The 20,927-nt window shown below is 36.2% G+C and overlaps 1 long non-coding RNA gene across 1 annotated transcript in view; it reads left to right on the top strand.

Moving 5' to 3' along the window:
- The first annotated feature begins 1,728 nt into the window (after positions 1-1,728).
- The window catches only part of LOC118543125 (uncharacterized), a 28,770-nt gene continuing 9,571 nt past the window's right edge, over positions 1,729-20,927 (top strand). The window contains exons 1-3 of the long non-coding RNA XR_013450172.1: positions 1,729-1,820; positions 5,460-5,532; positions 6,601-6,649. This is a non-coding gene — a long non-coding RNA (uncharacterized LOC118543125). The remainder of the gene's footprint in view (positions 1,821-5,459; positions 5,533-6,600; positions 6,650-20,927) is intronic.

Below are 20,927 nucleotides of genomic sequence, written 5' to 3' on the forward strand. Positions count from 1 at the left end.
GTCATGTTAGAATGTGATTTTAGAATAGGAAAGTTTAGAATATAATTCTAATTCATTTTTTATGGGTTAAGAATATGAGAGAAATGTCATGTAACACATTATTTGGAGGAGAGAAGGCTTGATTATTGGGAAGTGAGAAACTCCATTTTGCATTTATTAAACCCTATCTTTCTGCCATGCCAAACCTGACCTTTAGTCACCACCCTACCCTTATATGTTTCACTCATCCTTTTCCTGTTCTGTAGAGAATTTTGTTCAAATAGTATTCTTGGAGAAGGTCATACCACTATCTGTTCCTCTGGCCCAATGCAAAATCAATCTAACCTACTCCAACTGGGTTCTCATTGCTGCTTCACAATCTTGATATTGATCTCCCATTTATTCCCCAGCACACTTCCCTCAGCAGGTGCTTCAGATCTTTCTGCTCACACATCTAATTCACTACTTACCCTTTCCATTCTCACTAGATAATATCCATCCTACTTTACTGAGAAATTTACAGATACCTAGTGCTCTTTCATTTTTCCTTTTCTCTACTTTAAAGCAGGAAACTTTGAGTATCAACCATGTGGCAGGCTCTTGTGCTTATTCCTGGCACATAGTAGGTGCTCAATAAGTGTTAAAATGAATGTATGTGCTGATGAAAAGATAGGTTTAGAGGCTGAGATACTTCAGGTAGAGGAGAAGGAAAGAAAAGAAGAGCACATTAGATATTGTGATCCTAGATGTTCTTTCTTAATAAAGAAGGATGGTTTCCTATCTCAAAGAAAGAGGTGTTTTTTTTATTTCCAGGGCTAGACTCTTCATACCATTCCTTTCTTCTTCCTCTATGAAAGTGATTCGACTCCCTCAAAGGAGGACAACTTCGCTATATATATACACCCCCCCCAAAACCCATCACCATCATCAACAACTAAAATTCTGACCCTGCTGACCGTAACCATCCCATTTTCATACTTCCCTTTTGCTTAAGTGCTCTGCAATTACTACAGTATACTCATTTCCTTGTCACCTCTATTGTCCTCTTCATTCATTTTCTCTGTTTTCTTATTCTCATCTACACCAACTAAAATCTCACCTATTTTTTTTTTTTTAAATCTCACCTATTTTTTAAGACTCACCTCTCACACTAAGCCTTCCCTGGCCCCTGTCACTGGAAGCTTTCTTGAGGGGGCCAGCATTGTCTGTGCTGCTCCTATGACGTATATCCTAACCTGCCTTCTACTTCTATGCAATGCCATGGGTTTCATTTCTCTAACATAGTCACGGCTCAGTAGATATTGGTTGAATGAGCATTGGTAAATTGAATACCTTAAATGGGGATGGCAAAAGAAAAAATGGTTAATCTTTTTACAGAATAAACTTTTTTCTTTAATCACTCTAATAATTCTTTTTAAATGCTCTTTCTATCCATGTCTTGCCACTCCAATGAATGAGGTTGTCAGCAATTTGGCTAGTTTCAGTTTTTAGCTAGCAGGATGTTATTAGAAATGGTGATGGTGATATATTCTTGGTTCTCTGCCTTTATTGTGGGAGGAAACTAATGCCTTATATCATGTGTATTACTAAAGTCTAGATTTCTCCAATGAAACTTAAAGGGAATTGTGAGCCACCTTTGAAAGACTGGTTTCTGAACCAATTCCAAGCTGGATTTTTAAGACTACAAATGGGAATTTCTGGTTTGCTCTCAAATGGTTCTGACATTCTTCATTTTGTCATGTTTTTCAGCTGGTACTGGTTATCATTGCACTTTATCAAATAGCATCCCCATTTCAATTGAGAATGAAGAGGTTCTTGGATAAAGAACTTGTAAAAATCAGGTACAATAATGAAGTCATGGATGATTCTTGGTATTTGCTAAAATGAAATGCTGCATCTAAGTGCAATATAAGTGCAACATCTTAGCCGTATGAGATCATTATCCTAAAGTAATCATCATGATTAAAAAAAACTCTGATTGAATCATTATTCTTTCCAAAAGATCCGAATTCTAAGAATACTTCTCAGAAGCTCTCAAACTTAATATAGAGCAGGAAATATTGCAATGAGTCCTCAAGAGTGAGAAATAAAAAAACAGTTGTTCTGTTCTTTCATTGTGCTTTTTAAATTTCATTATTCGTAACTATATAGTACTTATGTGTGGTGAAGAATGTAGTCATAGGGGAATGTATTCATCAGCATATTAGTATATAAAAAAGAATAAAAGTAAAAACAAAACAAGCATACTCAGTAGGTCCTCACCTTTCATATTTGAAACTTTGGCTTTCCTTTTTGAAACAAATCTAAGAAAACAATAAATAAAATTTTTAAAGTGTACATTTATGCCATAACTAGGTAAAAGAAACTTTTATGTAGATGAATAAAGCTAGATCTGTGATTTCTTATTTTGACTGCCTGGACAATACCCAATAGCAAAATAATGCCCAAAATATGCATATCGTTTTGTAGCTGTAGCTACAAGGACACAAATGGTATTTAATATTCAATCAGAAATATTACATATATAAAAGTTAAAGAACTCTAACACTAAATCTTGTGATGGTTGAGATTTTTAGTGGAGTCTACGGTCAGTAAAAAATTTCAAAATTTCAAAATAATGTACAGAGTTTGAAAGTACAATGGATGTCAAAGAGGAGAAAGAAAAGAAATTGTAAACAACTCAGTAAGATGTTTGAAGGATCTTTTGAGCTTGATTCTTCACCCACCAGATTAAAAAATGAAATGCCTAATCTTATATATTTATGGATTATATTTTAAGATGCTTTAATTTAGTCATTCAGTTTTTCAGTCTTCTCATATCTTGACATTCTGAGTCCCATATTGACCTAAGAAAGCTATAACATGAGGCAGCATAGTCTGGGCTTCAGTGGTAAACCTTAGTGGCTTAAAACAAGTTTGTTTCTTGCTCCTGTTACATGTACGTCATTAGTTGGCTGGGGACTCTGCTGTACGTCATCCTCATTTAGAGACCCTGGCTGAGGAAGGGGGTCTACCTCCATTCTTTCACAATTCCTGCAGGAAGGAAAAAGTAAAATGGAAAATAGCACAAAATATTAAAGCTTCTCCCTAAGTGATACTTATTGCTTCTGATCACATTAATTGACTAATGCAAAGGATATGGCTGTGCTAACTTCAAATGGGGTCAAGAATGATATTCCCCTCATGTGCTCAGAAGGAGAAAAGCCAGAAATATTCTATGCACTAATAAGTTCCACATCCACCTAGAAAAGGTTAGAGATGGCAACTCTTTTAACTCATTCTCTGTTCAAGCCAGATTGGAGTGTTGCTTCCTTTTCTAGTTGCAGAACTAGAAGGATATCAATGGATGATAACTTCCTTCAAGGATGAAATATAAGAGAATGTTATATGGAGCATTAGGGTAAACTCTTTTATTCTTCTCTCATTTGTTTATGGACTTACGGTCTTCTTTTGCCCCCAAGGAAGCTATAATTTGGTGGGGAACATAGGTCTAGGCCCCATGAAACAACTGAGGATGAGGCAGACTATCATATCATTCTAGTGAATGGTGATAGGCCACATAATAAAATCAAAAGGGTTGATGAAATTAAGTGAAAGATCAGTGTTGAGTGAGTTAAAATTTCCTTGAAGAAGGTATACCATTAGATGGACATGAAATATTAGGTTTAGGTAGAAAAGAAAGAAAGAAAGAAAGAGAGAGAGAGAGAGAGGGAAGGAGGAAGGAAGGAAGGAAGAAAAGAAAGAAAGGAAAAAGAAAGGAAGAAATAAGGTATTTCTAATAAGAAACATAGCAACTAAGAAGTCAGAAATGGGAATGAGCAAGGAAGAAGCAGAGATGAGATTTGCTCAACTGGAGTAAAGGGTAAAATTAAAAGTTGAAGTGGCACATTAGGGTTAGTTTTCTGTGAACTTGAACACCAGTCCAAAATATTTATATTTGACCTGGTGGGAAATAGTAAGAAACTGTGGATTCAACCAAAACCAGAATAAAAGAGTGTTTTAAGTTATAGGAGTTTTAAGGGCACATCTGAAGAAGAAATTCCTAAGAGATTATGTTTTATTACAAAAATTTTTTTGAGAAAGCTGAAGACTGGGTTTCTTTTAGACCTTAAGGAGTTTCAGTTTGGCTGGTGAGATAGACCATGCCTTTGAGATAAAAGTAGTCTTTGGTTAAAATTTTCACGTATAAATTTAGTCACTGATGAAAATGCTTTCCCTAGAAATAGTTAAGAAAAATAAACTCAAATTCAATTATCCAAAAAAGTTTTGGTTATTCTACCTGGAGATTAGAGGTTGATTTAATTTATGTTACAATGATTAAGAAACCCACACATATATTATAAAGTATAAATATGTACATATGCTACCTAATAAGAGAGCATATTGTGTTTTCAAATCATGAAAAAATAAAAATTCATTTTGTCCTATTAATTAAAACATGAACCATGGTTTCATAGAGAAAGCATGGTCTTTGGAAGAAGTCATATCCAAAGTCTACATCTTGATAGAGAAGTAGAGAAGGTTAAACTACTGTATCTTCTAGAGCCTCAATTTCCCCAACTATAAAATGGCAATAATAGGGGTACCTAGCTGGCTTAGTTGGTAGAGCATGCGATTCTTGATTTGGGGTTGTGAGTTCGAGCCCCATGTGTAGGTAGAGTTTACTTTTTAAAAAATCTTTTTTATTTTAATTTTTTAATTTTTTAATTTTTTAAAGATTTTATTTATTTATTTGACAGAGAGAGAGGGAACACAAGCAGGGGGAGTGGGAGAGGGAGAAGCAGGCTTCCCATTGAGCAGGGAGGGAGCCCGATGCGGGACTCGATCCCAGGACCCTGGGACCATGACCCAAGCTGAAGGCAGACACTTAATGACTGAGCCACACAGGTGCCCCTAAAAAAATTTTTTTTAAAGATTTTATTTATTTATTTGTCAGATTGAGAGAGCACGCACAAGCAGGGGGAGTGGCAGGCAGAGGGAGAAGCAGGCTCCCTGCTGAGCAAGGAGCCCGATGCGGGACTCCATCCCGGGACCCTGGGATCATCACTTGAGCTGAAGGCAGATGCTTAACCAACTGAGCCACCCAGGAGTCCCTAAAAAATTTTTTTAATAAATAAATAAAGTGGCAATAATAATTATATTTACCTCAGAGTTGTCATTAAATGATGAAACATATATAAAGTACCTAGCATGTAATAGGTATGGTAGCAGTAATGGCAATGATTATCTATAAGCAAATATTAAATATTATTGAATTGAGTTAAATTTAAGGAAAATTTCCTGTCTTCATGTATTTGTAAAAATTATAAAATTAATAAATCTTAATTTATTAATGATTTATTAACTAAACTTTACCTCATTATTATTATTTCTATTCTAGAAATAAGTAAAAAGAAGAAATAGAAGAAAATAAATTTTAGGTCAGAGAATGCAATGTTATATTTCTAAAGCATTCATGATCCTTGATGGGTTTGTTCCAGTTAGCAGATGTTCTCTCTTCCTACACCAAAGGCAGAAATTTTCATCAGTGACTACTCCCCAGAACTGTTTGTGGTAAGCAGTGCACTCCTATTTTTCAGATGAGGAAGCTATAGAAAATAAGTAGCACTCAAGACGTTAGTTGAAAAAGCAGTACTTTAATTCATGACATTTGGTTTATATCACTGTGTTGACTTTGTTGTTCCCCAGTGGTTTTATAGTACCTTGCCTTTTAGAGGAAAATACGGTTATGAGTGTGTCAGATCTTCAGACTGTATCACAAGGACCACATTTAGTCAATCTAAGGTCCCTGAGGATCTAATCACTTCCCAAAATTGTACTCCTGGTTCTTTCCCATATCTGTACCATACATTGAGTATAAGAAATCTGAGAGTATGGTAATAAATAAAATGAAAATGAAGAAATAAAATAGAAATTCATATTTAACAGCCTTAAGGTGGTAATCATGAAATTTTAATCTGAAATTGTCTTATTAAATTTTAATTTGAAAATGTGCTATGTATAGGCTGATAGGGCCTTTGGCTTAATGGAGTATTAAGGTCTGATACTTTCTCTAACTGGGTAGATCAGAGCAGTGTGATACTAATGTTCTTAGTCTAAGCAGTTATGAAGAAATGAACAGTGGTAATCATTCTCCTGAATATTTATTTTGGTGGCCCCTTAAGAGATTGTCCAGAGTTTCTGCTTTACTGGAGAATCATCTACCCCATTACCACTTTGGCATCACTGATCACAGATCTTAAAATGGAGTGTGTATGTTTGTGTGAGTGTGGTGCGTGTGTGTGTGTGTAGAAAAAAAAAATCACTTAAGGTGACAAAGTAGATACTTTGTTGCTCAATTAGACCAGGTAAGTATTTCAGCCTGCATGTGAAGGGACATTTGGACAAATGCATTTGACAAACCACTGAGGAAAACAGACCTCTGTTATTAGACATGAGTGCTCTATGCTGTACAAACAAACAAACACATCCACCCCTTCTAAAAAAATAAAATAAAGAGAAAAGGAAAGGGGAAAAACAGCACAGCTTAAATGATAGGTTTTGTAAATGTTCTGCTGTTTTACAGTTTTTCAATGGAAACCACAGTTTCCTTTTTTCTTCTTTCTACTTTTATACACACAGCCTAGAAGATGGACATTTGGCAAGCCATAATGGACTGCTCCTTTCCCAGGTATCTCCTGCTTGTTTCCTTTATCTGTGAATAGGAAATGGCTTAAAGGCACCTGTATGATGAAGGTCCCAGGGGCAGCTGCCTGACTAGTGAATGCCTGATTATGCGTTAACATGCTTTGTCAGATATTGGCAGAATCCGTTCTCTTCTTTTGCCTTTTCAGCAAGGGTACCATTGACAGCCTGGCTACCCATTTATAGAAATGTTGTCCATCAAACTGTGAGGAAGGACAATAGTGTTTTTCTGTGGCCAGTGACTGTGGGAAACTTTTCTTTGGCTATTCAGGCAATTTTTGTAGCTTGCTCTGAAGAGGAGAGACTGATGAGTGCAAAAAGTACAATTAAGCAAAGCCAGACTTCAATGGAAGGCTCTAGTGTAGTCTGCTGTTCTCATTTTTTTTTTTTTTTTTTTTAAATTTAGAGGGGGGAAAAACCCTATGGGTTTTCACGTTGCTGTGTGGCATTCAGCAGGGGGCTATTACAATCCTAAATTTTTTTTTCTAGACCACCTAATTCTAAGTTAAAATTAAATGTAATGAGAGCCACTTGGAGTTCTGAATATTTTAAAGCATAATTCCCACAGAAGGGATTCGACCTAAACTGCAGTGAGCATCAGTTGGCTAATTATAGCTGCATTTTATATTACAGCAGGTGTCAGATGCAGTCATCTCAATAAAGTCCACATAATACTCTGGGAAATAACAAAGACTTTTCTTTGAATGTGGGTACTAATTTCTGCTAGGTGTCATATGAGCCTTGATACTTCTTATTGGCATTAACAAGAGCACTGCAGCACTCAGAAATGCTTTTTGCTTGGGATGAATTGATACTGTAAAGCACTTACCAGTCAGACTTGGCAGATGTCAGTAGTTAATACTAATGTTGCAGAGGTCGGAATATAATGCAAAGAGTCTTATGTAAATACTCTTAGATGATGGGCTGGTTTTGAGAAGGCGCCTGAGCACTGCACCAACTCACTTAATGAAAGTTAAATAGATAGCAGTGGGGTATCTGCTTTTACTTTGGCTCCTGCTTTATTGCAAGTCCTTCAGAAGTGAAGGGCAGATGGTAAGGCAGTAAACTAGGTGAACAAAATACTCTGGACTTGGATAAGGACTTGTTATGTTCGCAGTACTTTCCTTGAACTTGTGTGGGTGATTCAAATTACCAAAGTGATAGGGCAAAAAGTGTGCCTGAAGATAAGGGCTCCCGTGCATATCCTGCGGATGAAAAATAAATCTAAGTTAGAAAATATGTCTGCAGCTGAAATACAATTAGACAATGGACTAGGCAAAAGGGATGTCACTTGAAATCACGACAGTTGTTCCGCACTGCTCCATTCTTTTAGGAGTTTTACAATTTGTCTAATCTATTGTAGTCACATTGGATCACAGCAAATGAGATCAAAATGGAAGACCTATTAAAATCTTGTTATAAAATCCCGAATAAGACAAATATAAACTCTTTATACACATTCCATTCTGGGATCAACACTGTTTATTTTAAACCTAATTCAGAGCTAAAAAGCAAAGGCAGTTGTCCTTAATTATATCTCCCGAATCAGCTTTGGGGTCTCATTTTGGCAGGTTACAGTTTATGTACATCTCACAGCAAATTCTGTAGGGTGCTGTCAGCAATTAGGGAGGACTTCAGGAGTTCAATATTCGTTTAACAGTGATTCAATGAATGAATGAACACTGGCAGGAGCATAGCACTGTTAAGCCCAGCAGTAAATCTAAGATAAGAAAGAGGACACATTCAGGTGCCTGGGTGGCTCAGTCAGCTAAGCATCTGCCTTCCACTCAGGTCATGATCTCAGGGTCCTGGGATCAAGCCCCGCATTGGGTTCCCTGCTCAGCAGGGAGTCTGCTTCTTTCTCCTGTTCATGTTCTTTCTCTCTCAATTAAATAAATAAAATCTTAAAAAAAAAAGAAAGCGGACACATTGTCCCCAGAGTGCTGACCATTAGTTCACAAAAGCAATATCCCTCATAGCTGTTTTGAAGATCTTTCTTTCTTTCTTCCTTTCTTTCCTTTCTTTCTTTCTTTCTTTTTTTCTTTCTTTCTTTCTTTCTTTCTTTCTTTCTTTCTTTCTTTCTTTCCTTTCTTTCTTTCTTTTTCTTTCTTTCTTTCTTTCTTTCTTTCTTTCTTTCTTTCTTTCTTTCTTTTCTTTCTTTCTCTCTCTCTTTCTTTCCTTCCTTCCTTCCTTCCTTCCTTCCTTCTTTCCTTCCTTCCTTCCTTCCTTCTTTCCTTCCTTCTTTCCTTTTTGAGAGAGAGAGTGTGAGTGGAGAGGGGCAGAGGGAGAGGGAGAGAGAGAATCTTAAGCAGGCGCCACACACAGCATGGAGCCCACACAGAGCTTGATCTCTCAACCCTGAGATCATGACCCGAGCCGTTGGACACTTAACCAGCTGAGCTACTGAGGCACCCTCTTTTGAAGATTTCTGTTAATTTTTATTCAGATCATATATTTTCATGGATTTTGACAAAGTACAGGACCAAATTGTGAAATAGTATGAAATGTTGCAGAGAAATCACCACAAAGGAGAACAAGTAATCTGCTAATGGCAAATGTTTCCTTACAATCCTCAATAATGTTCAAGTGTTTTTAAAACTTAAGCCTCAGTATTCACTTTAAGTGAATAATAATTTTATTTTTTTCTTACATAAATGTAGTATTTCTTTATTATAGAAAATTTAGAAAACACATATAAGATACAGAAAACAAAATAATGCACAATTCTACTACAGTGACTCCAAAAGCATTATTAGTATTTTGGTTTGGATCATGTTTACTCTTCATTCTGCATTTATATGCATATAAAATGTATATGTGCATTTTAAATAATGGAATTTTAAATAATGGGATTTGAATATTTTATAACTATCTTTTAAAACAAACCTTATGATATACTAAGAATATATTATTGTATATTCTTTCATAACACAGTTTTTACTGATTATATAATATTCTAGTACATGGATATGCCATACTTTCTTTTTAAATTTGCTATTACTGTACATTTAGATTATTTCCAATCTTAGTTTTAAAGTCTATTTTGTCAAATGTAAGTATTGTTACCCCAGCTTTCTTTTCACTTTCATTTGCATGAAAAATGCTTCTCCATCTGGTCACTTCAATCTGCATGTGTCTTTAGGTCTGAAATGAATCTCTTGTAGGCAGCATATAGATGGGTCTTGTTTTTTTATCCATTCTGTCACCCTATGTCTTTTGATTGGAGCATTTAGTCCATTTACATTCAAAGTAATTACTGATAGGTATGTATTTATTGCCATGTTGTTACTTGTTTTACAGTTGTTTTTGTAGTTCTTCTCCATTCCTTTCTTCTCTTGATCTCTCATGATTAGTTGACTTTCTTTAGCAGCATACTTGGATTCCTTTCTCTTTATTTTTTTTCATCTCTATTTTTTATTTGTGATTACCATTTGGTTTGTATATAACATCTTACGTATACAGCAGTCAGTATTAAGTTGACGATTGCTTAAGCTTGAACCCATTCTTTATTCCTCTCCTCCCCACATTTTAAGTATATGGTGTTATACTTTACATCCTTTTATTTTTTGAGTCCCTTGATTGATTTTTACAGATATACTTATTTTTACTGCTTTTGTGCTTCCTACTTTCCTTACCCCTACTTATGGTCTTTCCTTTCCACTCAAAGAGTTCCCTTTAACATTTCTTGGAGGGCTGATTTAGTGGTCATGAATTCCTTTAACTTTTGTTTGTCTGGGAAACTCTTCATCTCTCCTTCTGTTCTGAATGATAGCCTTGCTGGATAGAGTGTTCTTGGCTGCAGATTTTTTCCTTTCAGCACTTTGAATATATCATGCCACTCTCTTCTGGCCTGCAAAGTTTCTGTTGAAAAATCAGCTGATCACCTTATGGAGTGTCCCCTTCTATGTAACTGCTCTCTTTTCTTTTGCTACTTTTAAAATTCTCTCTTTATCACTACTTCTTGTCATCTAAATTATAATGTGTCTTGGTGTGGACCTTCTTGGGTTGATTTGGGCGGGGGGGATCTCTATACCTCCTAGATCTAGATTTCTATTTCCTTGCCCAGATTAGGGAAATTTTCAGCAATTATTTCTTCAAATAAATTTTCTGCCCCCTTTTCTTTCTCTTCTCCTTTTGGGATCCCTATACTGTGAATGTTTTTATACTTGATGGTGTTGCTGAGTTCCCTAAGTCTGTTCTCATTTTCCATAATTATTTTTTTCTCTCAGCTGCTCAGCTTGATGACTTTCCATTACTCTGTCCTCCAGATCACTGATTTGTTCTTCTGCTGCTTCTGGTCTACCATTTATTTCATCTAGTGTATTTTAAATTTCATTTTTATGTTCTTCATCTCTGGTTCTTTTTTATCTCATTGTTAAGGTCTCACTGATGTACTCCACTCTTTTCTCAAGTCCAGTGAGATCTTTATGATCATTACTTTAAATTCTCTATCAGGTGTGTTACTTATCTCCATTTTGCTTACGTCTCTTTCTATGGTTTTGTCTTGTTCTTTCGTTTGGGACATATTCCTCTGTCTCTTTAGGTCTGTTTCTGTGTATTAGGAAAGACAACTACATCTCCTGTACTTGAAAGTAATGGCCTTATGAAGAAGAGGTCCTATAGTGCCCTGCCGTGCAGTGTTTCCTATTCATCAGAACCTGGTACTTCAGGGATGTCTCCCACATGTGATGTGTGTGCCCTGCTGTTGTAGCTGAGCTGCTTTTTCCTTCAGTCCAGTTGTCTACAGTGGCTCTCTTTGCCTGTTGTGGGCAGTGTTTGGTTACTGTGGTGTTAGTGAGCCAGTCTAGGGATGCCTTTGGCTTGAGTTCACTGTGTCTTAGAAATCTTTTGGTACCTCAGTTCTTACCATGCTTCAAATAATAATTATTCCAAGCTTTCCTCATCCTCCCCCAGGCTAATCCAGGAAGACTCACAAGAACCAGAGAGAGATTTAAGGCACTAATTTCTATGTTTTGCATTGATACTAGAATAATGTACATTTTCCTTTAATAGAAAATCTTGGAAATATTGTTGGACTTTACCTTTTTCCAGGTAGAGTACCATAACTGTAATCATTGAACTTAAAGAAGTGGGAGAGGTTAGCTGATCACATTAATACTGCACATAACCCTCATAGAGAGCTAAGGTATTCCTGCTTTGGAATATTTTCAGTTAAGTGTCTATGTCCTACCTTAGTAATGCATTCCATAATTTAATACAGTCCCTTGAATTATTTCATATAGTAGACACAAACTGAGGTAGTTGCCTGATATTTGGCATTCCTGAAGTTTGTCTGGGCTATCTGTCTACATGGTTTGGGGGGAACCACTTCTTTTCCACCTCTAGACATTAGTGGATTTTAACAGCTGGGTGTGGTCATGGAAAAAGTAACTATATGCATACCCTGAGATATAAAATCAGAGGCTTAACACTGGGGGAATAAAGAATTCACTAAAGTAATCCTAACAGTCTGAATAAACAAGCAAATAACAATAACAAACCTTGGAGTTGGGAGACCAGTGCCTGTTTTATATAATCCTTCTCTCTAGGGATGGGCACAATACCTAAACAGCCCAAGAAAGCCTTCCATGGCATGTTTTATAATGGGAGATGTTGGGTAAGATTTCTCTCCTTTATGAGAAGATCTGAGGATGTGTGTTTAGGACTGCTGGTAGCCACGTCACCTATCCTACACAGAAACTGCCTGTAGTGGGAGAGAACAAAGGCAACATGGAAGAGAGAAATAGAACAAGAAGCAAAGTGAGGAGAGAGACTAAGAGAGAGAATACATCCAGAAACAGCTGGGCAGACAGACTGACCCATCTGATTCTAGGTATCCCAAAGGCCAATTTCAGCACCTCTCCCTGTGTTAAGGCTAAATAAGCCACCTGCTTCTCCTTTTCTTCTTTTACATGAACTACTTAGAATTGGGGTTGTTATTTTTCATATAGAGTCCTGGCTAACATTCTAAATTTCCTGTTTGTGTATCCAGTAAAATCTCTAGAGTTACAGTTAAAAATTAGAAGTAGGTTCCTCTTCTCAGAGCCTTTACTAGGGAACCAAAGAGAAATACTGAGAGTTCACACTAGAGAGTTCACACATGACAGTCCATGAAACCTTCTAATTTTTGTTTTAGTGACTATGTAGCAAGCATTTTAATTTCAGTTCTCAGATTAATTAAATCTGTCATTCATTCTAGAATCATTTATTGATTTTTTTCTATATGCAAGGGATAATAGTAAGTACAACAGAGGAGTAAGTAAAATAACTCCTCTGCCTTGAAGAGCCTGCCAACTTGGTAATGATCATAATAGCAAATACATATGTGGGCATTGTCCTAAGTGCTTGACATATTTAATCCTTACCACAACCCTATAAAACAGGAGTTAGTATTGCCTCCATTTTATGGATGAAGAGACTGAATTACAGAGGCTATAAGTAGCTTGTTCACTGTCCCACAGCTACTAAGTGATGGAGCTGAGTTTTGCACCTGAGCTGTGTGGTCCCAGAGCTTGAGCTCTTAACCTCTATTCTATTGCCACTTCTGGTGGTAAAGACTAACACTTTAAACCAAGAAGTCTTTACATAAAAAAATAAGATGAAATCAGAGAGGGAGACAAACCATAAGAAACTCTTAACTATGGGAAACAAACTGAGGGTTGCTGGAGTGGAGGTGGGTGGGGGGAAGGGATAACTGGGTAATGGGCATTAAGGAGGGCACGTGATGTGGTGAGTACTGGGTGTTATATGCAAGTGATGAATCACTGAACTATCCCTCTGAAACTAATACCCTATATGTTAATTAGTTGAATTTAAATAAAATAAAAATTTTTAAAAAGGTAAAGTATAGTCATCCATTTGTGTTATTTATATAGTATGTTTCAGAAGTAGTAGATCTTAACTGTACCTGTATAGAATGAATCTATAAATTGTTAAAGTATTTACATATGTAGAAACATCCTATTATCCCTTGCACATAGAAAAACACAACATGGAGGGGCGCCTGGGTGGCTCAGTCGTTAAGCGTCTGCCTTTGGCTCAGGTCATGATCCCAGGGTCCTGGGATCGAGCCCCGCATTGGGCTCCCCACTCTGCGGGAAGCCTGCTTCTCCCTCTCCCACTCCCCCTGCTTGTGTTCCCTCTCTCGCTGTGTCTGTCTCTGTCAAATAAATAAATAAAATCTTAAAAAAAAAAAACACACACAACATGGAGATAAATAGATTTAGTTACACGTTTAGCAATTAAAGCGTCTTCTTATGAACACAAGCTTCTTTAGTGTTTTGTAACATTTAACCAACTTTTTTTGCTGATTTCAAAAAGGATGCATTTATTTTGAATATGTAGAAAATACAGAAACAATTAAATCATCCATAATTGCACTATCAATATATACCCAGTGATAATATTTATTATTTAGTTTATGGTATAATCTTACAATTTTTATTTCTGTTAAGTAGAACAGTAGTATCAGTAAGTCCTATTTCTCCATTTTGCTAAGTATGAGAATGTTGATTTTAATACGTCTTTTTAAGTTTCTACTCCACTTTAGCTTTATGGGGGATGCTTTTCATATTGGGTTTTTGATCATTTATATTGAGATTGGTTGATATAACACCCAGCTGCATTAACATGATTCCTAGAAATTAAAAGTGTGTACTAACTATACATTTCACAGCTGTTATACCTCATTTAATTTAGTGCATGTTGCTGGATACTCGTAAACAGGACAGATATGCCACTCCTTGTTTGAGAAGCACCAATGAAATTTCTTTTTTTGAAGAAATAATTCTCTCTTCCTCCTGTTGGAATTATTACCTTGAAAAACCCTGAAGGCATTTGATTTTTAAGATTTCATCATTAAAATGTGAATATTATGGAATCTTAATCCTAACTAGTATCAACCAATGTCTTTTTAACATGTTAACTGGAATTAGTTGAGTTAGTGCTCTGGAAAGGAAACCAGTATCTGGGAGTGAGGAGAATTAGACTGAATGGAAGTTTAATCTAATAGTCATGTGTCATGGGTTTAAATCCTGCCTTTACCATGGCCTCATTGTATTCATTCTCTGTACCTCTGTTTCCATGTCTGGAGAGTAGGAAGCATTATTATTATCTATCAATTATTATCACAGTTTACAATCACTGGTCTGCTTTAGATGAGTTAATACACGTAAGATGTTAAGAATATTGTTTTAACAACTTTCTTTTTTTTTAGTGCCTACTATGTGCAGGACACTTTAAGGTGCTAAGGATTCAGCAGTGAACAAAAAAATTTAAAAATAAAGTCCCTGGGGGTGCCTGGGTGGCTCAGTTGGTTAAGCATCTGACTCTTGATTTTGGCTTAAGTCATGATCTTAGGGTTGTGAGATTTTTAAGCACCCTCTGCTCTGTGCTGGGCATGGAACCTGCTTGAGATTCACTCTCTCCCTCTCTAAAAAAAAATAAATAAATAAAATAATAATAATAATAAATAAAAATAAAGTCTCTGACCAAAAAAGAAAAAAAATGCAAAAGGGGATAAGCATGCCAGTTTTATGGGGGAGAATTCAATGTTAAATAGGATGGTGAAAGAAAGCCTTGCTAAAAAGATGATTCTCGAGCAATCATCTGAAGGAGGAGAGGGAGTAAGTCTTGCAAATATCTGGAGAAAGGGAGTTCTAGGCAGAGAACAGACAATGCAGAGGTCTGGGAAAAGTTGCAGTTATAGATAATGTAAAAGAATTCTGACATGTAGAAACTCTGAAATGTATATGGGCTGTGGGTCATGCCTACACTAAAATGACACAGTTAAATTAAAAATTTAGTTTAAAAAAATTTAAATGCTGTGTGATTAATTCCTGGCATGACAACATGAGTTCTTCTGACTTGCTCCCGTGAAACTGGTCAAAACTGGTCAAAATTATTTTTAAAAACTTGTCAAAATAACAAAAGAACAAACAAACAAAAATAGATCATTCAAAACTTCTGGAAATGATCCTAAGGCAAATGGCAAATGAAAAAAAAAAAAAATCCACTCAAGAAAACCTAGGTTAAAAAAAGAAAAACAACCTAGGAAAAGCAAGTCTATGGTATTTGAACCACTCCCTCTCTTTCCTATCCCAAATCAGGCAGGCAGATTCCACACCCTTGCCCTCCTAGCTCCCAGCTAGAGGGCTTTCTTCCTAGGACTAGCAGGACCCTAGCATTTCTCACCTTGCCCCCAACTGCCTGTTGCCCAGGCTGATTCCTGAGTGAGTGCAGAAAGATATAGGGGATCCCTTCTGCCCAATCCCTGCTTGTAGCCCAGAGTCTCTACCTTGGGAGTAGCATACTAGAAGTACTGAGGTCCTGATAACCCTTCCCCCAGCTCCTGACATGATAGTTCCCCACCAAAAGATGCAAATTAAGAGGACCTTGTTGTCCCTGCTCTCAGCTCCTGAGCCCTGACTCAGAGAGTTAGTCTTAAGAAAGAGGCAGGCCATGAACCATATATCTCCTAATCTCTTCCCAAAGTAACTCTCTTCATTTGCAACAGAGAGTGGAAATATTTAAGCCTAAGGATACTCTTTAAAATAGTAAATGTGCAGTAAAAGGCAGCTGGGAAGAAACTTGATTTATGAATCTATGAAGATATAGCCAAGACTGAGGATGGTTAGTTTGCAGGAGAGAAAGGAGAATAAGACAGCTGGGAGGAACCCTCCTCGGGTTAGAACAAATATTAAATGCTGACATCAAAAACTATTCCTTCAAAAGAGCCACAGTTTGATTAGATTTGTTTGTACAGGAATTAATCCCTTACGGCATTATTGAAAACAATAAAGCAATCAGCCTGCAATTAGTGGAGTTTAACAGCTGGGTGTGGTCTGAGAGAGAGCAAATATGAGCATTCCCAAAGTTGTGCCTCCTTGAGGAACAACATCAGCAGTGTAACAATGTGAGAGAAAAATAGACTTCGCTAAAATAACCCAGCCTGTCAGTAAACAAATAATGAAATAACAAGCTCACTGTGGGGGAGGGAGTAGCAGTACCCAGAGCTGCTACAATATATTATCCAAAATGTTCAGTTTCCAATAAAAAATTATGAGGCATACAAAAAATAAGAGAATGTGATTCATACATCAGGGAAAAAAATCAGTCACCATAAACAACCTGTGAGAACCACCAGATGTCAAATTAATAAAAAAACGTAAATATTTTAAAAATATTTTAATAAATATTAATAGAAGAATATTTCAAAGTAGCCTTTATATATGTATTCACAGAACTAAAGGAAAGAATGATTAAAGACGCAAAGGAAGGTATGATGACAATGTCACATCAGATAGGAAATATCAATAAAGAGGAATTATAAAAATGAACTAAATGGAAATTCTGAAGTTGAAAAGTGTAATAAGTGAAATAAAGTACTCACTAGAGGGTCTTAACAGATTTGAATTAGCAAAAGAAAGAATTAGTGAACTTGAAGTTAGATTGATAGGGATCATACCAGCTGAAGAACAGAGAAAGAAAAGAATGAAGAAAAGAATGAAGAAAAATGAACAGAGCCTCAGAGATATCGGACACCATTAGATACACCAACATACAAGTAATGGAAGTATCAGAAGGAAAGGAGAATAAGAAGAAAAAATATTTGAAGAAGTAATGGCCAAAAATTCAAATATATTGAAAAACAATAACCTACATATTCAGAAAGCTCAACAAAATCCAAATAAGATAAACTCAAAGAAAACCACAGACACAGCATAGTAAAAATGATGAAAGTCAAATACAAGGAGACATCTTGAAAGCAGCAAGATAAAAGAGATTAGTCAGTTATAGGGAACCTCAATAACATTATAAGCTGGCTTTTCAGCAGAAACAATGAAGGCCAGAAGGCAGTGGGTTAAAATATTTAAAATACTCAAAGATTAAAAAAAAAAAAGTTCAACCAAGAATTCTATATCCAGCAATGTTATCTTTCAAAAATGAAGGCAAAATAAAGACTCCCAAATAAACAAAAACTGAGAGAATTTGTTGCCAGCAGACCTACCTTACAAGAAATACTAAAGGAAGTTCTTCAGGCTGAGAGTAAGTAATCCCAGGCAGTAATTTGAATCTGCAGGAAGAGCACTGGTAAAGGGCTCCTTAGAGTAATGGCTGATGTCACCACTAGGGCAAGAAAAGTGCATGAGCCTGGATATCTTATTATGTCAGAAAGTAAGGAAGTACTCTAAGAATGATGGTGTCATGTTAAAAGAACACATAAGCCAACTTGAAGGAAACTCCACTGGCTAAATCTGGGACAAATGGACACCAAGATAAATAATTTTAGTAATTATTTATAGCACATTTAATCAAACAGTAAACCATAAGTCCATTCTGATTAAATAAGTAACTGAGTTTTTTAATTTAGTTATTAAATACCTAAATTGATTCAAAGTAAGATGTGGAAGGGGATAGTTACATAGTTTTAAAGTATCTTTCCACAAAACACTAATTACATCAGGGAAAAGAGTAACTTTATAGTGAGGATGCCATGGCAGATATCACTTAATTCAAATTATCAATGTGAATATCAGTAATAGGGCAAATTGAAATCATGAGACACCAAGCAATGTGAAGAGTTCAACATCTCTGTAATATTTTAGAAAAAGATTATTTACCTAATCATGATGGAATCATAAGGAAACATGAAACAAATCCAAATTGAACAACATCTTATATGAAAGATGAGAAATATTCTACAAAGTAATTTTCAAAAGTGTCAAGGTCACTTTGGTGGACAGAACCTAAGGTGACCACTCCACACGTACAAAGATCCCTGTCCTTTGGTCTTCACACTTCTCTGTAATGTCCTCCCCTCAGTTTGAGCAGGATTGCAACTTGCTTTTAACCAATACAATATGGCAGAGGTGATGGGATGTCGCTCCATAATTATATATGATGTATATAAGACTCCATCTTATTAGCAGAGGTGCCAGAGACACTCCCACTTACTGTCCTTGAGGTAAGCTGCGATGAGGTAAGTGGCCATGTTGGAGAAGCTCACATGGCAGGAACTGTGGACTGCCTCTGGGAGGTAAAGGTGGCTTCCAGTAAGAAATTAAAGCCTCAGTCCTGAAGCAGCAGAAAATGAATTCTGCTAACAACCTGAGGGAGCTTGGAAGCAGATATTTGCCCAGTATAGCCTCTGATGAGACCGCAGCATTGGCTGACAAATACAGTTCAGCCTGTTGAGACCCTGAGGCATAGAACCCAGCTAAGCCAGGCCTGGATTCCTGATCCACAGGAACTTTTAAATTATAAATGTGTATTGTTTTAAACTGCTAAGTTTGTAGCAATTATTATACAGTGTATAAAACTAGTATAGTTATGAGAGTCAAAGACTAAGAAACTTTCAGATTAAAGCATATTAATGTGTTAGACAACCAAATACATGATTCTTTTTATTTCATTTCATTTTATTTTTCTAAGTAATCTCTACACCCAATGTGGGCTTGAACTCACAACCTGAGATCAAGAGTCATATGTTTCACTGACTGAGCCAGCCAGGCACCCCCACACTGCATGATTCTAAACTGGATCCTTTAGACAATTCTTTGGAAAACTAGAACAATGTCTGAGAATTAGGCAGTAGCAATGTGTCAGTGTTATTTTCCTGATTTTGATGATTACTTTGCAGTTAAGTAGGAGGAAATCTAGTAGGAAATAAACATTAAAAATTCAAGGATGAAATAAAAATTCATAAAGGTATTTTTTCTTCACTTTGCCTGACAAGATTGATTATTTTTCTACTTAATTAAAGAAAGGAAGCATTGCTTCCTTCTGCCTTTCTCCTAATGGGTAGGGAAGGGGATAAAATAGAGGGAATTAATATTTGGTAATCAATTACTGTGTGCCAGAACTATAATATCCACTTCACATGATTTATTTACATTTAATCCTTCTAACACATGCTAAAGTAAATGTCATTATCCCTACTTTATAGATCAGGTAGATTGGATTGTCATTCCCAATTCTGCACTACTTCCTTCTGCCATATGACTTTTCATTACTTCCCACAAGAATGGGCAGAGTATATTTCCTCATCTTATTGATGTTGATGTTAGTCTTGCAGCTTACTTTGACCAAGTATATGTGGACAGAAGTGATGTGAATCAAAGATTAAATGTGCTTATGTGAATTGGTTTCTTTCTTGTGCTTCTGCTGTTCACCATGACAAGAACCTACCTGTACAGCTCCTATTCTGAAGAGAATAAGGAGAAACTTAAAATAGATCTGAACCTAATTCAAAGCCTGGAGCCAATCCAAGCCAATCTTGACTGAACAGAATCACAATCTGCCCGAAGACTTGGTTATTGTCATAAGCCCCTGAAATTTTGGGGTTATTTGTTACATAACATTATTACAGCAATAGCTGACTGATACACTGGCTCAAATTCATCCACTTATTTAATTGGTTTGTCTGATTCTAAAATTTATACTCTTTATTTTTTATCATACTACTATAACTCAACTATATTCACAAGGAAAAAAAAAACCTAGTGTTAATTGAAACCTTTTCAAAGTGTCTTGATAAATTTATTTTTGCTTCCTACATTATAAATTTTTATTTTTAAACCATCATCTTTTAATAGTATCCTCAGGCATTTATCATAAAATCTAATAAACTTGATATATCTAAACTGGTAACTTTAGTTCTGAGCTATCGTGGTATAGGCTATATTGGTCACAGTCTTTAAGTCAGAAGTCTTTAAAAGATTAAGATCTATGTAATTGAAGGTATGATTTTATGATTAGGATATATATTTTGATTGTTTAGGATTTTTTTAAAGGTTTTATTTATTTGAGAGAGAGAGCACACAAGTGGGGGGAGGGGCAGTGGAGGGGAAGAAACAGACTCCCTGCTGAGCACAGAGCCCCATGTGGGACTCAATTCCAGGACCCCGAGATCATGACCTGAACTGAGATCAGACGCTTAACCAACTGAGCCACCCAGGCATCCCCTAGGATTTTTTAGTATATGCCAAAGAGTTACGATCCAAAGAAATAAACCCAAAGGTCACTTGTAGGGAATTAAAAATTCTTCAGTGGTAAAAATTCAGTTGGTGTAAGAGAGGTCTCTGGTGCCCTGTGTTGCATCCTCTCAGCCTACTTCTGATTACAACCACAGTTTTGGTGGACAATAGATGCAAATGCAGACTCAGGCTGATATTGACTCACTTCAAGCATGCACTGTGTGGTTCATCTTTCTGCCTCAGCATCTTCTCCAAAGATATTTGCTGGACCTACTTTCAAAGGCTGTC

Source organism: Halichoerus grypus, chromosome 8 (assembly GCF_964656455.1).
Source record: "Halichoerus grypus chromosome 8, mHalGry1.hap1.1, whole genome shotgun sequence".
Taxonomy (NCBI): Eukaryota; Metazoa; Chordata; class Mammalia; order Carnivora; family Phocidae; genus Halichoerus; species Halichoerus grypus.